Genomic DNA, 13,431 nt, shown 5'->3' with positions numbered 1-13,431 from the left:
ACTGGTACAACCACTCTGGAAAATAGTATGGAGGTTCCTTAAAAGGTTAAAAATAGAGCTACCTTATGACTCAGCAATTGCACCTCTAGGTACTTATCCGAAGGATACAAAAATACCAAATAAAGAGGCACATCCACCCCAATGTTTATAGCAGCATTAAATTCAAAAGCCTAACTATGGAAAGAGCCCTGATGTCCACTGAGTAATGAATGGACAAGGAAGATGTGGTATACATATGATGGAATATTATCTGCAATCAAAAATAATGAATCTTGCCATTTGCAATGACATAAATGGAACTAGAGGGTATTATGCTAAGCAAAATAAGTCAGTCATATGTGGAATTAGGAAACAAAACAGATGAACACAGGGGAAGGGAAAAAAGAGAGGGAGGCAAATCATAGTAGTTAAACTATAGAGAACAAAGTAGGGTTGTTGGAGGGGAGGTGGGCTGAGGATGAGCTAAATGGGTGATTAATATTAAGAAGGGACTTGTGATGAACACTGGGTGTTATATGTAAGGGATGAGTCACTTCCTGAAAACAATATTACACTGTATGTTAAATAACTAGAATTTAAATAAAAACTTAAATAAAACTAATGTCTTCCAGCAGATGAAACTCAATAAGTAAACTTTTCCTGTATTTCCACAGCAACCCCACTGTTTGTTTTTTCGTTCTCTTTTTAACTATTCTGTGAAAGGCACTACTGTAATAGTTTAAGCATTATGATAGCCCTCAAAATGTTTTAAAGCTAAATTTTATATTATGAATTAGTAAAAAGGAGAGCACAATGTTATAATAATGAATAATGGATAAATTGATTATAAAATGCTATTAAACTAATGCTTACATTGAAATCTGGGTGATGAGTAAAATTAAGCAAACAAAATAGGACAAGGAATAGAGTTCCTACTGTTTGTTTAGATGCCTAAATGAGGAAATAAACCATGCAGTGTCTAAGACATTTAAAGAAATCTAGTGTAAATAAGTAAAAATGAGAGTGGAAGCAACATAAAGCTACAGAGGAAGATATTTACCCAATATTAACAATGTATAATGTCCCTCTACCCATAACAGGCATCAGGGGTTTTTATGCTGTGTTTTTAATTATTCTAAAAGTTAACTAGAAAAGATGGTGGAGTAGGAAGACTCTAAGCTCACCTCATCCCATAGTCATACCAAGATAACAACTACATCAGTGCACCCAGCTTAGAAAAGTACTCAAAGACTAGCAGATCAGACTTCCCACAATCATCCATCTAAATTAGCTCTTGTCCCAACACACTCTTGCAAGGAGCCTGAGCTGAGTACCAACCAGCAGGGATTGGTACCACTCCAAAGTGAATCCTACCATATGGTAATGGGAACATAACCACACTTAGTAGTTGTGTGACAACATACAATCTTGTTTGAATGCAGTTCAGCAAATGCGCTGAGGTCAGGCATCTTGTGTGACCCAAATACAAGTCATCGCCAGCTCCAGACCACTCCTTAACAGCACAGGGACCAAACTCTGCCCAATGCATCCACAGCAGACATGGGGAGGAATACTGCAGCCAACTGAAGTAAAGGTAAATAAGCCTTAACCAAAATATAGCACAAATGCAGGAACAAATAGGAGATGCTTGAGTACCCATTGGACACTGCACTATAGGGCAATACAAGATTTCTTCTTACTGGAATGGTGGGGGCTGGGAGGGATGGGGTGGCTGAGTGATAGATATTGGGGAGGGTATGTGCTATTGGTAGCGCTGTGAATTGTGTGAAACTGTTGAATCTCAGACCTATACCTCTGAAACAAATAATACATTACATGTTAAAAAAATAAAAAAAGAAAGTAGCAGGAAGGGAAAAATGAAGGGGGGTAAATTGGAGGGGGATACAAACCACGAGAGACTATGGACTCTGAGAAACAAACTGAAGGTCTAGAGGGGAGGGAGTTAGGGGGATGTGTTAGCCCGGTGATGGGTATTAAAGAGGGTACGTACTGAATGGGGCACTGGGTGTTATAAACAAACAGTCAATCATGGATCACTATATCAAAAACTAATGATTTCTTGCATGGTGATTAACATAATATAATAAAAATTAGCAAAAAATAAAAAGACTACTACTTTAAAAACCAGGATATGTAGCTGACCTCCCTAATACATAGAAATAAACACAAATGTTAGACAACATGAGGAGACAGATATAACATCACAAATGAAAGAATGACACAAAAAGCACAGCAAAAGAGCTAAATGAAATGGAGATAAGCAATATGCCTAATAAAAAATTTAAAGTAATGATCATAAATGTATTCACTGGACTGAGAAAAGAGTGGACACTTCAGTGAAAATCATAACACAAAGATAGAAAATATAAAAAAGAAGCAGTTGCAGATGAAGAACTCAATAACAAATCAGAACAGTGAGCTGGAAGACATTACAGAAAGTAATCAAGCCGAACACCACAAATGAAAAAAGAAAAATATAAATGTGAATAGCTTAAGGGATCTCTGTTACATCATCAAGAAAAATAAATTTACATTATAAGGATCCCAGGAAGTGAAGAAAGAGGGCAGAAAATTTTTCTTATTTTTTTAAAGATTTTATTTATTTATTTGAGAGGGAGAGAGAGAAACAGCATGAGAGGGGAGGGAGAAGCGGGCTCCCCGCCGAGCCAGAAGCCCGACGTGGGACTCGATCCCAGGACTCCAGGATCATGACCTGAGCCGAAGGCAGTCGCTTAACCAACAGAGCCACACAGGCGCCCGAGGGGAGAAAATTTATTTGAAGGAGTAACAGCTGAAAAATTCCTAAACCTGGGGAAGGAACTGACATCCAGATCCAGGAGGCACAGACAGCTTCCATCAAAATCAACCCAAGGGGGTCCACAACAAGATACAGGGTAATTAAAATGGCAAAAAGTAGCGATCAAGAGAGAATTTTAAGAGCAGCAAAAGTGAGTACCTGAGTGGCTCAATTGGTTAAGCATGTGCTATCGGATCAGGTCATGATCCCAGGGTTCTGGGATCCAGTCCACATCGGGCTCCCTACTCAGCAGGGAGTCTGCTTCTCCCTCTTCCTCTATCTGCCACTCTGCCTACTTGTGCTCTGTCAAATAAATAAATAAAATCTTTAAAAATAAAAAAGAATTTATTTTTTTAATTTTAATTTTATTATTTTACATTATGTTAGTTATCATACAATGCATCATTAGTTTTTTGAGGTAGTGTTCCATGATTTATTGTTTGCATATAACATCCAGTGCTCCATGCAGTACATGCCCTCCTTAATACCCATCACTGAACTAAGCCATCCCATTCCCCCAGCCCCCTTCCCTCTAAAACCTTCAGTTTGTTTCTCAGAGTCCATAGTCTCTCATGGTACGTCTCCCCCTCCAATTCCCCCCCCCCTTCATTTTCCCTTCCCCCTCCGAATATCCTCCATGCCATTCCTTATGTTCCACAAGTAAGTGAAACCATATAATTGGCTTTCACTGCCTGACTTATTTCCCTTAGCATAATCTCTTCCAGTCCCATCCATGTTGATGTAAAATTTGGGTATTCATCCTTTCTGATGGCTGAGTAATATTCCATTGTATATACGGACTACATCTTTATCCACTAGTCTGTTGAAGGGCATCTTGGCTCTTTCCACAGATTGGCTATTGTGGACATTGCTGCTATGAACATTGGGGTGCATATGGCCATTCTTTTCACTACATATATGTCTTTGGTGTAAATAACCAGGAGTGCAATGGCTGGGTCATAGGGTAGCTCTACTTTTAAATTTTTGAGGAACCTCCACACTGTCTTCCAAAGTGGCTGTACCAACTTGAATTCCCACCAACAGTGTAAGATGGTTTCCCTTTCACCACAACTTCTCCAACATTTGTCAACTTTTTCCATTCTAACTGGTGTAAGGTGGTATCACAATGTGGTCTTGATTTGAATTTCGCTGATGGCTAATGATGATGAACATTTTTCATGGGTCTGTTAGCCATTTGTATGTCTTCTTTTAAAAAGGAATTTAAAAGCAGAAAAAGCAAATGGTTACATAAAAATGAAAGTCTATAAGGCTATGAGCTGATTTTTCATCAGAAAATTTGCAGGGCATAAGTGAGTGTCATGATATATTCAAAGTGCTGAGGGGGGGAGGGGAATGTGCAACAAAGAATAGTTTATCCAGCAGAGCTGAATAGAAGGAGAGATAAAGAGTGTCCCAAACAACAGTTAAATCACTTCATCACCACTAAACCAACCTTATGAGAAACTTTAGAGTGAACTCCTTGAATGGAAAGAAAAGGCAAACATAGTAAAAGTAGTAGATTAATCACATACAAAATCACCAAGGGGGTTAAAACACAAAAGCAGTAAAATCAAGTATATCTATAAAAATCAGTCAGGGGGATTCACAGAATAAAAGGATGTAAAGTATGACATCATATACATATATATTATATATATAAAATATATATATATAAAACATGGTGGGCAGTAAAATTTTAGTGCTTCTAGAATGGGTTCACACGTAAATAATCAAGTTCTCTGCTATATGCAGAAGACATTGTATACAAACCTAATGGTAACCACAAATCAAGAACCAATGATAGATATGCAAAGAATAAAGAGAGAGGAAATCGAAATATAACACCAAAGAAAGCCATCAAACCACAATGGAAGAGACCAGGAGAAGAAAGGAACAGAGAAGAACGGCAAACACAAGATTCAAAAATGGGAAAATATACATACCTATCCATTATTACTTTGATTGTAAACTGATTAAACCCTTCAATAAAAAGATATACAGAGACTGAGTGGATAAAAAATAAGATCCATCTATATGCTGCCTACAGGAGACTCACTTCAGACCTAAAGACACATGCAGATCAAAAGTGAAGGGATAGAAAAACATTCACAATGTAAATGAAAGCAAAAAGAAATCTGGAATAGCAATATTATATCAAACAAAACAGACTTTAAAGCAAAGTTTGGAAGAGACAAAGAAGATGGGTGCACCTAAATACTTAAGTAAATATTAACAGACATAAAGGAAGAATTAATGTTACCACAATAAACCTAGAGGACATAGTAGCCCACTTATATCAATAGATCATCCAATAAAACAGTGTCATTGAATGACACATTGGACCAGATAGATCTAATGTATATATTCAGAACATCCATCACAAAACAACAGAATACACATTCTTTTCAAGCGCACATGGAACAGTTCCCAGAACACATGACATGTGAAACCACAAGACAAGTGCCAATAATTTCAATAAGATTGAAATTATAAAATCATATGCATCATTTCTGATCAAATAGTGTGAAATGAGAAATCAATGACAAGGAATAAAAGGGAAAGAATAGTTTAAGATACAAGTCTTTGGGCACCTGGGTGGCTCAGATGGTTAAGCGTCTGCTTTCGGCTCAGGTCGTGATCCCGGGGTCGTGGGATTGAGTCCCGCATCGGGCTCCCTGGTCCTTGGGAGCCTGCTTCTCCCTCTGCCTCTCTCTCTCTGTCTCTCATTAATAAATAAAAAAAAAATCTTAAAAAAAAGGTACAAGTCTTTGTGAGGGAGCTAGGATGATGGTATAGTAAAAGGACCCTAGGCTTGTCTTGTCCCTCCAACGCAACTAGAGAACTATCAAATCATTCTGAAAACCCAAGAAATCAAACTGAGGACTGACAGAACTGCATCACTAGAGGGAGAGAAGAGGCCACACCAAGGAAGGTAGACGTGCAGAGATGTGATTTAAGGGAAGAACAGACTGTTGTGCTGTGGAGGGTAGGGAGCTGCGGCAGAAAAATGAGAGAGAGAGGAGCACACAGGGGAATGCAGAAGAACATTCCCCCAAAGCCCTGACTGGGAAAAGGAGAGGGCCTGATTTTTGTAAATTCTTGCAGCCAGCAGGGCTTGAAGACTGGACTTTAAAATGTCAGCAGGCTTGACTAGGATAGAGTCCTGAGGTGCTGCCCTGCTCCTGGAGAGAAGGGAGCTGAACAACTCAGGGACAGATAGCATGGAAACAGTGAACTGAGGAAAGCTGGATGCACACAGAGGGTGGATTCTTTGCTCTTCTTAGCGATAGTCTGTGAAAGGTACTCTTCACAGAGACTCTCTGGGAACAAATGGAATAGCAGGTGCCATTTAACTCTCTGCCCCTCAGCATGAATGCAGAGCCACCTGTCAAGGATAGGTCAGCCCTAATATTGGCTGCTAGCATGCTTGCTCCAGGTCCATGTACCTGACCTCTGACACAGCTGCTCATCTCGGTCAGACCTCCCTCAGTCCCAGGATGTCTAGCCCCTCGTCCAGAAGACCAGTGCAAACCCCTGACATAGAATATCCCCAAAGCCTGGAGTTTTAAATGTCAGCAGACTGGGCTGGGATAGAGCCCAAAGTGCCCTGCTCCTGAAGAGAAGGCAGACAAACAACCCAGAAGCAGTGTGGAAAGTGTGATTTGAAAAACACTTGGGACACACAGGAGGATGATTATTCACTGTTCTTAGAGTGATTCCCTGGGAGTAGCAAGCCAAGGACAAGAGCTGGCTGGTTACCATTTCCCTGCCATTTCCCTAAGATAAACACACAGCCACCTGCAATAAATAGTACAGCAATGACACTGGCAGGCTACCTAGCTTACAGCAGGTCCCACAACCCTAAGATTGTGAAGGGCTGCCCTTCTTGGTCAAGCTTCTCTCACTCCCCGTGTGGTGGGCCCCTTCACCAGAAGCGCAGCACAAACCCCTGCCCACATCATGTCTCCCAACCACACAGGTCTCTAGGGCTTCAGTTCTCATGGAGGTGGTGTCATGTCTCATTTTCACAAGCAGGTCAGAACACACACAGTTACAACTCACCACATTCATGCCAGGGACCAAACATTGCCCACTGAAGGCAAGGAGAGCCTTGGCCGTCAACCGGTCTGAAGGATACAGCAGCCAAGACATAACAGCAGAGTGCATGCAGCACACAGCAGGGACACTCCCTGAAGTGACAGGCCCTGGACAATACATGACCTCTTCTATAAAGGACACTACTTTCAGGAGCAGGAAACATAACAGACTTTTCTAACACAGAGAAGAAGAGAGAGGCTTAGCCAAAATGCCAAGATAGAGGAATTTATCCCATGTGAAACAACAAGATAAAGTCACAGCCAGAGATCTAAGTGAAACAGACATGTGACCTTCCTGATGGAGACTTTAAAGCAACAACCATAAGGATACAAGCTGAGCTTCAGGAAAGCATGGGAGACATAAGGGAGTCCCTTCAGCAGTGATAAAAGAGTTGAAAAACAGTCAGTAATAAAATAACTGAGATTGGAACAGGCAGGATGCAATGAACACAAGGATGGAGGAAGCAGAGGAATTAACAAATTATATAAAACACAATGTTATGGAAATTAATGAAGCTGAGCAAACGAGAGAAAGAAGATATGGAACAGGAGAATAGACTTAAGAAACTCAGTGACTCCAACAAACATAATATTTTTATCAAAGGAGTGCCATAAGAAGAGAGAAAAGGTGGCAGAAAATTTGAGGAAATCATAGCTTCCCTAATGTGGGAAATAGACGTCGAGATTTAGGAAACACAAAGAACTTACATCAAAATCAACAAAAGCGTGACACCACCAAGACAATTGTAAATCACATTTGCAAAATATAGTGATAAGGAAAAATTCCTAAAAACAGCAAGACAGCAGAAGTCCCTAACTGAAAGGGAAGGCCCATAATGTTAGCTAAAGATCTCTCCACAGAAACTTGGCAAGCCACAGGGAATGATATAATATAGTCAACATGCTGAGTAGGAAAACTTGGCAGCCAACAATACTCAAACCAGGAAGGTCATCATTCAGAATAGAAGGAGAGAATAAAGAATTTCCCAGAAAAAAACTAATTGAGTTTGTGATCACTAAACAAGCCATTCAAGAAGTATTTAGGGGGAGGCCTGGGTGGCTCAGTTGGTTAAGCAACTGCCTTTAGCTCAGGTCATGATCCTGGAGTCCCAGGATCGAGTCCCACATCAGGTTCCCTGCTTGGCGAAGAGCCTGCTTCTCCCTCTAACCCTCCCCCCTCTCATGTACTCTCTCTCTCATTCTCACTCTCTCAAAATAAATAAATAAATCTTAAAAAAAGGAAATATTAAGGGAGATTGTTTGAGGGAAAGGAGAGACCCAAAGTGACAAAGTCAAGATATGATCACAGAAATCTCCAGAAATGACAAAACAAGTAATAAAATGGCACTAAATATGAATCTACTAATAATTACTCTGAATGTAATTGGACTAAATGCTCTAATCAAAAGACATAGGATTCAGAATGAATAAACAAGTAAGACCTATCTATTTCCTGCCCATAAGTGACCCATTTTAGATCAAAAGACACCGGCAGATTGAAAGTAAGGGGATAAAGAAACATTTACCACACAAATGGGTATCTAAAGAAAGCTGTAACAGCAATACTTATGTCAAACAAACTATATTTTAAACCAAAGACTGTTAAAAGAGATGAAGTGAAGTATATCATAATAAAGGGGACTATCCAACAAGAAGATGTAACAATTTTAAATATTTATGCCACCAACATGGGAGCACCCAAATATATAAAGCAATTAATAACAAATATTAAGAAACTCACTGATAATAATGTAATTATAGTATGGGATTTTAACATTCCATTTAAAGCAATAGACAGACCACCTAAGCAGAAGATCACCAAGGAAACAAGGACTCTGAATGACACACTGGACCAGATGGACTTAACAGATATATTCAGAACATTTCATCCCCAAGCAGCAGAATATACATTCTTTTTGAGCACACATTGGACATTCTCCAGAATAGTTCATATCCTGGTTCACAGAACAGCTCTCAACAACTTACAAAGACTGAGAACATACCATGTATATTTCCTGACCACAACTATGAATGTTGAAGTCAACCACAAGAAAAAACCTGGAAGGACCACAAATACATGAAGGTTAAAGAACATGCTACTTCAGGATTAATGGGTCAACCAGGAAATTAAGGATGAAAAAATACATAGAGAAATATATGCCAACAAATTGGACAACCTGGAAGAAATGGGTGCATTTCTCGAAACATATAAACTACCAAAGCTGAAAGAGGAAGAAATTGAAAACTTGAACAGACTGATAGCCAACAAAGAAATGAGTCAGTATTCAAAACTGTAGCAATAAACAGAAGTCCAGAAGTAGATGGCTTCTACCAAACATTTAAAGAAGAGCTCACACCTATTCTTCTCAAACTAATCCAAAACATAGAAAAGGAGGGAAAACTTCCAAATCCATTCTATAAGGTTAGCATTATCTTGATACCAAAACCAGACCAAGACTCCACTAAAGAAGAGACTCATCAAGCCCAATAGCCATGATGAAGATGGATGTAAAAATTCTCAATAGAATACTAGTAAATCAAAGACAATCGTACATTAAAAAAAAAATCATTCATCATGATCAAGTGGGATTTATTCCACTTGCAAGGGTGGTAATATTTACAAATCAATCCACGTGATACATCACATTAATAAAAGAATGGATAAGAATAATATGATCCTTTCAATAGATGCATAACATTGTTTGACAAAGCTATGATAAAAGCCATCAACGGTGTAGGTTTAGAAAGAATATACTTCAACATGTAGGAGGTCATATATGAAAAGCTCACAGCTTTTATTCTATGGGCAGAATCAAGACAGGGATGTTCACAGTCACCACTGTTATTTAATACAGTATTGGAAGTCTGACCCACAATAATCAGACAGAAAAAAAAGGGGGGGGGGGCATCCAAACCAGCAAGGAAAAAGTTAAACTTTCCCTCTTTACCGATGACGTGATACTATAGAAAACTCAAAAGCACTAAAACGTTGCTAGACTTGATACATGAATTCAGTAGTCATAGGATACAAAATCAACACAGAAATCTTGCATTTCCATATACCAACAATGAAGCAGCAGGAAGAAAAATCAAGGAATCAATCCCATTTAGAATCACACCCAAAACATAAGCTACCTAAGAATAAGCCCAATCAAAGAGGTAAAAGATATACTGATGAATGAAAGTGAAGATGACACAAAGAAATGGAAAGACATTCCATGTTCATGCACAGGAAGCAAAATTTTTAATCTCTATATCACCCAAGCAATGTACACATTTAGTGCAATGCCTATCAAAATAACACCAGCATTTTTCACAGAGGTAGAACAAACAATCGTAAACTTTTAAGGAACCGCAAAAGACCCTGAATAGCCAAAGCAATCTTGACAAAGAAAAACAAAGCTGGGGGACTCACAATTCTGCACTGAATTTATAATGCAATCTCTATTGATCAAGACAACAGTGGGGTGCCTGGGTGGCTCAGTCATTAAGCATCTGCCTTCGGCTCAGGTAATGATCCCAGGGTCCTGGGATGGAGCTCCACATCAGGCTACTGGGAGCCTGCTTCTTCCTCTACCACTCCCCCTGCTTGTGTTCCCTCTCTTGCTGTCTCTCTCTCTGTCAAATAAATAAATAAAATCTTAAAAAAATAGACAATACTGTACTTGCACACAGATCAATGGAGCAGAATTGAAAATGCAGGAAAAAAAAACCCACATCTGTTGGTCAATTAATCTTTGACAAAGTAGGAAAGAAGGGAAGGAAACAATTCAACTAAAAGGCAACCTACAGAATGGGAGAAAATATTTGCAAATGACATACCTGATAAAGGGTTAGTATCCAAAATATATAAAGAACCCATAGTACTCAATACCCCAAAACAAAATAATCCAACCAGATAGGAACAGACTTTTCTCTAAAGAAGACATCCAGATGATGAAGAGACATAAGAAAGGAAGCTCAAAATCACTCATCATCAGGGAGGTGAACATCATAAAACTACAATGAGATATCACCTCACACCTGTCAGAATGCCTACAATTAACAACCTAAAAAACAACAGATGTTGGTGAGGATGTGGAGAAAGTGGAACACTCTTACACTGTTGGTGCGAAGGCAAACTGGTGCAGCCACTCTGGAAAACAGTATGGAGCTTGCTTAAAAGGTTAAAAATAGAAATACCCTACGACCCAGCATTATTGCTACTGGATACTTACCCACAGAACACAATACTAATTCAAAGCAAAACATGCACCCCTATGTTTATAGCAGCATTATCTACAGTAGCCACAATATGGAAAGAGCCCAAGTGTCCGTAACTGATAAATGGATAAAGAAAATGTGAGATAGATATAATAAGACCTATACATCTATTTTACTTACATATGTGTGTGTGTGTGTGTGTGTGTGTGTGTGTGTGTGTGTATATAAACACATACTTACATACATATAAAAATACTAAAATTGAAAATACTGAGGTATAAAAAGAATAGATTCCTGATATGGATGGAACTAGAGTATATTAAGCTAAGTGAACCAAGTCAGTCAAAGATACATATTTCATAATTTCACTCATATGTGGAATTTAAGAAACAAAATAAATGAGCTAATGGAATAAAAAAAAGGTTGAGGCAGACCAAGAAAGAGACTCAACAGACTCTTGACTCAGGAGAACAAACTGACGGTTATCAGAGGGAAGGTGGGCAAGGGCATGGGAAAACAGGAGATGGGATCAAGAAGTATCCTTGTTTTGATGAGGAGCAGGTAATTAAAATAGACCTTAAAAATAAAATAAAAACAACAACATCTAGAACAACAGAAAATAACAAGAGTTGGCAAGAATGTGATGAATTTTGAAACCCTGTACACTGCTGTTAGGAAATGTAAAATGATACAGCTATTGTGGTAAACATTACAGAGCTTTCTCAAAAGATTAAAAAAATAGAATTACCATAAGATTCAGCAATTCCAGTATTGGGTATATATTCAAAAGAAATAAAAGCAGGGTCCTAGTGTTTAAAAGGGGCACATGCACCCCAATATTTACAGCAGCAATGTCCATAATAGTCAAACTATAGAAAAAACTCAGTTGCCCTTCGACAGATGAATGGATAAAGAAGAAGTGTACACACACACACACACACACACACACACACACACACACACAGAGGAATATTACTCAGCCACCAAAAAGGATGAAACCTTGTCATTTGCAATGATATGTATGGAACTAGAGGGTATTATGCTAAGCAAAATAAGTCAGTCAGAGAAAGACAAATACCATATGAATTCACTTATGTGTAATTTAAGAAACAAAGAGATGAACATTAGGGAAAGGGAAGGAAAATAAGATGAAAATTGAGAGTGAGGCAAACCATAAGAGACTGTTAACTCTAGAGAACAAGGTGAGGGTTCCTCGAGGGGAGGGGTGAGGAGGGTGGGGGATGGGTTAGTTTGGTGATGGGCATTACTAAGCCCTGGGTGTGATATGCAACTGATGAAGCACTAAAATCTATCCCTGAAACTAATAATACAGTATGTATTGAATGTGTGAATTCAATTTGAATTCGATTCAAATTGAATTGAATTGAAATAAAAAATAAAAATAAACTGAGGAGGGAGCTAAGATTATGGTAGAGTAGGGGACCCTGGGTTAATCTGATTCCTGGAATTCAGCTAGATAGTTATCAAATGATTCTGAACACCTGTGAAATCAATTAGAGATCTGAGAAAATAAAATGCTGCAATTTTACAAATGGAAAATTTACCACCCTTTGGAAGGTAGGAGAGGAGGAGAGTTGAACCACATGGAATATAGCTGTGGATATGGCAGCAGGGAGGGGGGCTGATGGAGGAGTCTACTGCAAAGGATTAGAAGCAGCAGAGCACAAACAGTGAACATTTAGAAGTCTGCCACAGTGGGGATGTGCCTGGCTTATAGGTGGTCAGGTGGTAAATTGGGGCAGAATCCCAGGTGTGATGGTGTGGTCTCAGGATCCCCGAAGTCACAAGAAGAATGGGTGTTTCTGAGTGCAGCCAAGTTCCTAGGCTGGGGAGCAGGGAAGCTGGCTGAGAACAGCAAGTCTAGGTGCCGGCTTTCTACTTGGTATTGTCATAAACTGTGAATCACTACACAGTTGAGTGACCACACTCGGGGTAGGGGCCCAGCAAAAGACAGAAGTGAGTTGAGACTCCCTCCCTCCCCTGGAAGGAAAAGTGTGGGTCCTCACCAAAGGAGTCTGTAAAATTTGGAGACTTGAAAGTCAGTTGTGTGCCTGAGAACAAAACACTCAGTTACAGGCTGGGTGAACACGCAGTTCAGATGTAAACCAGGATGACAAGAGTGAATACGTTACTTTGAGGGCTAACTAAAAATGAAGAGTATGAACTTTCAGCTCTAGGGCTAGAGAGTGTGGTGTCACCATATTCATCCCCCAATTGGTGCTGAAAGCTTTCAAGGAAAAAACAGCACCACATAGTGCAATCGAGAGGCGCTTACACTGAGGCCGGCTCCCTGGCAAGTAGTCTTTATACTAC

The sequence above is a fragment of the Eumetopias jubatus genome, unplaced genomic scaffold (assembly GCF_037043125.1).
Source record: "Eumetopias jubatus isolate StellerSeaLion01/CBP00866 unplaced genomic scaffold, mEumJub1_p1.0 scaffold_27, whole genome shotgun sequence".
Taxonomy (NCBI): domain Eukaryota; kingdom Metazoa; phylum Chordata; class Mammalia; order Carnivora; family Otariidae; genus Eumetopias; species Eumetopias jubatus.
The sequence above is the reverse complement of the archived record's forward strand: the minus strand, read 5'-3'. Positions refer to the sequence as shown.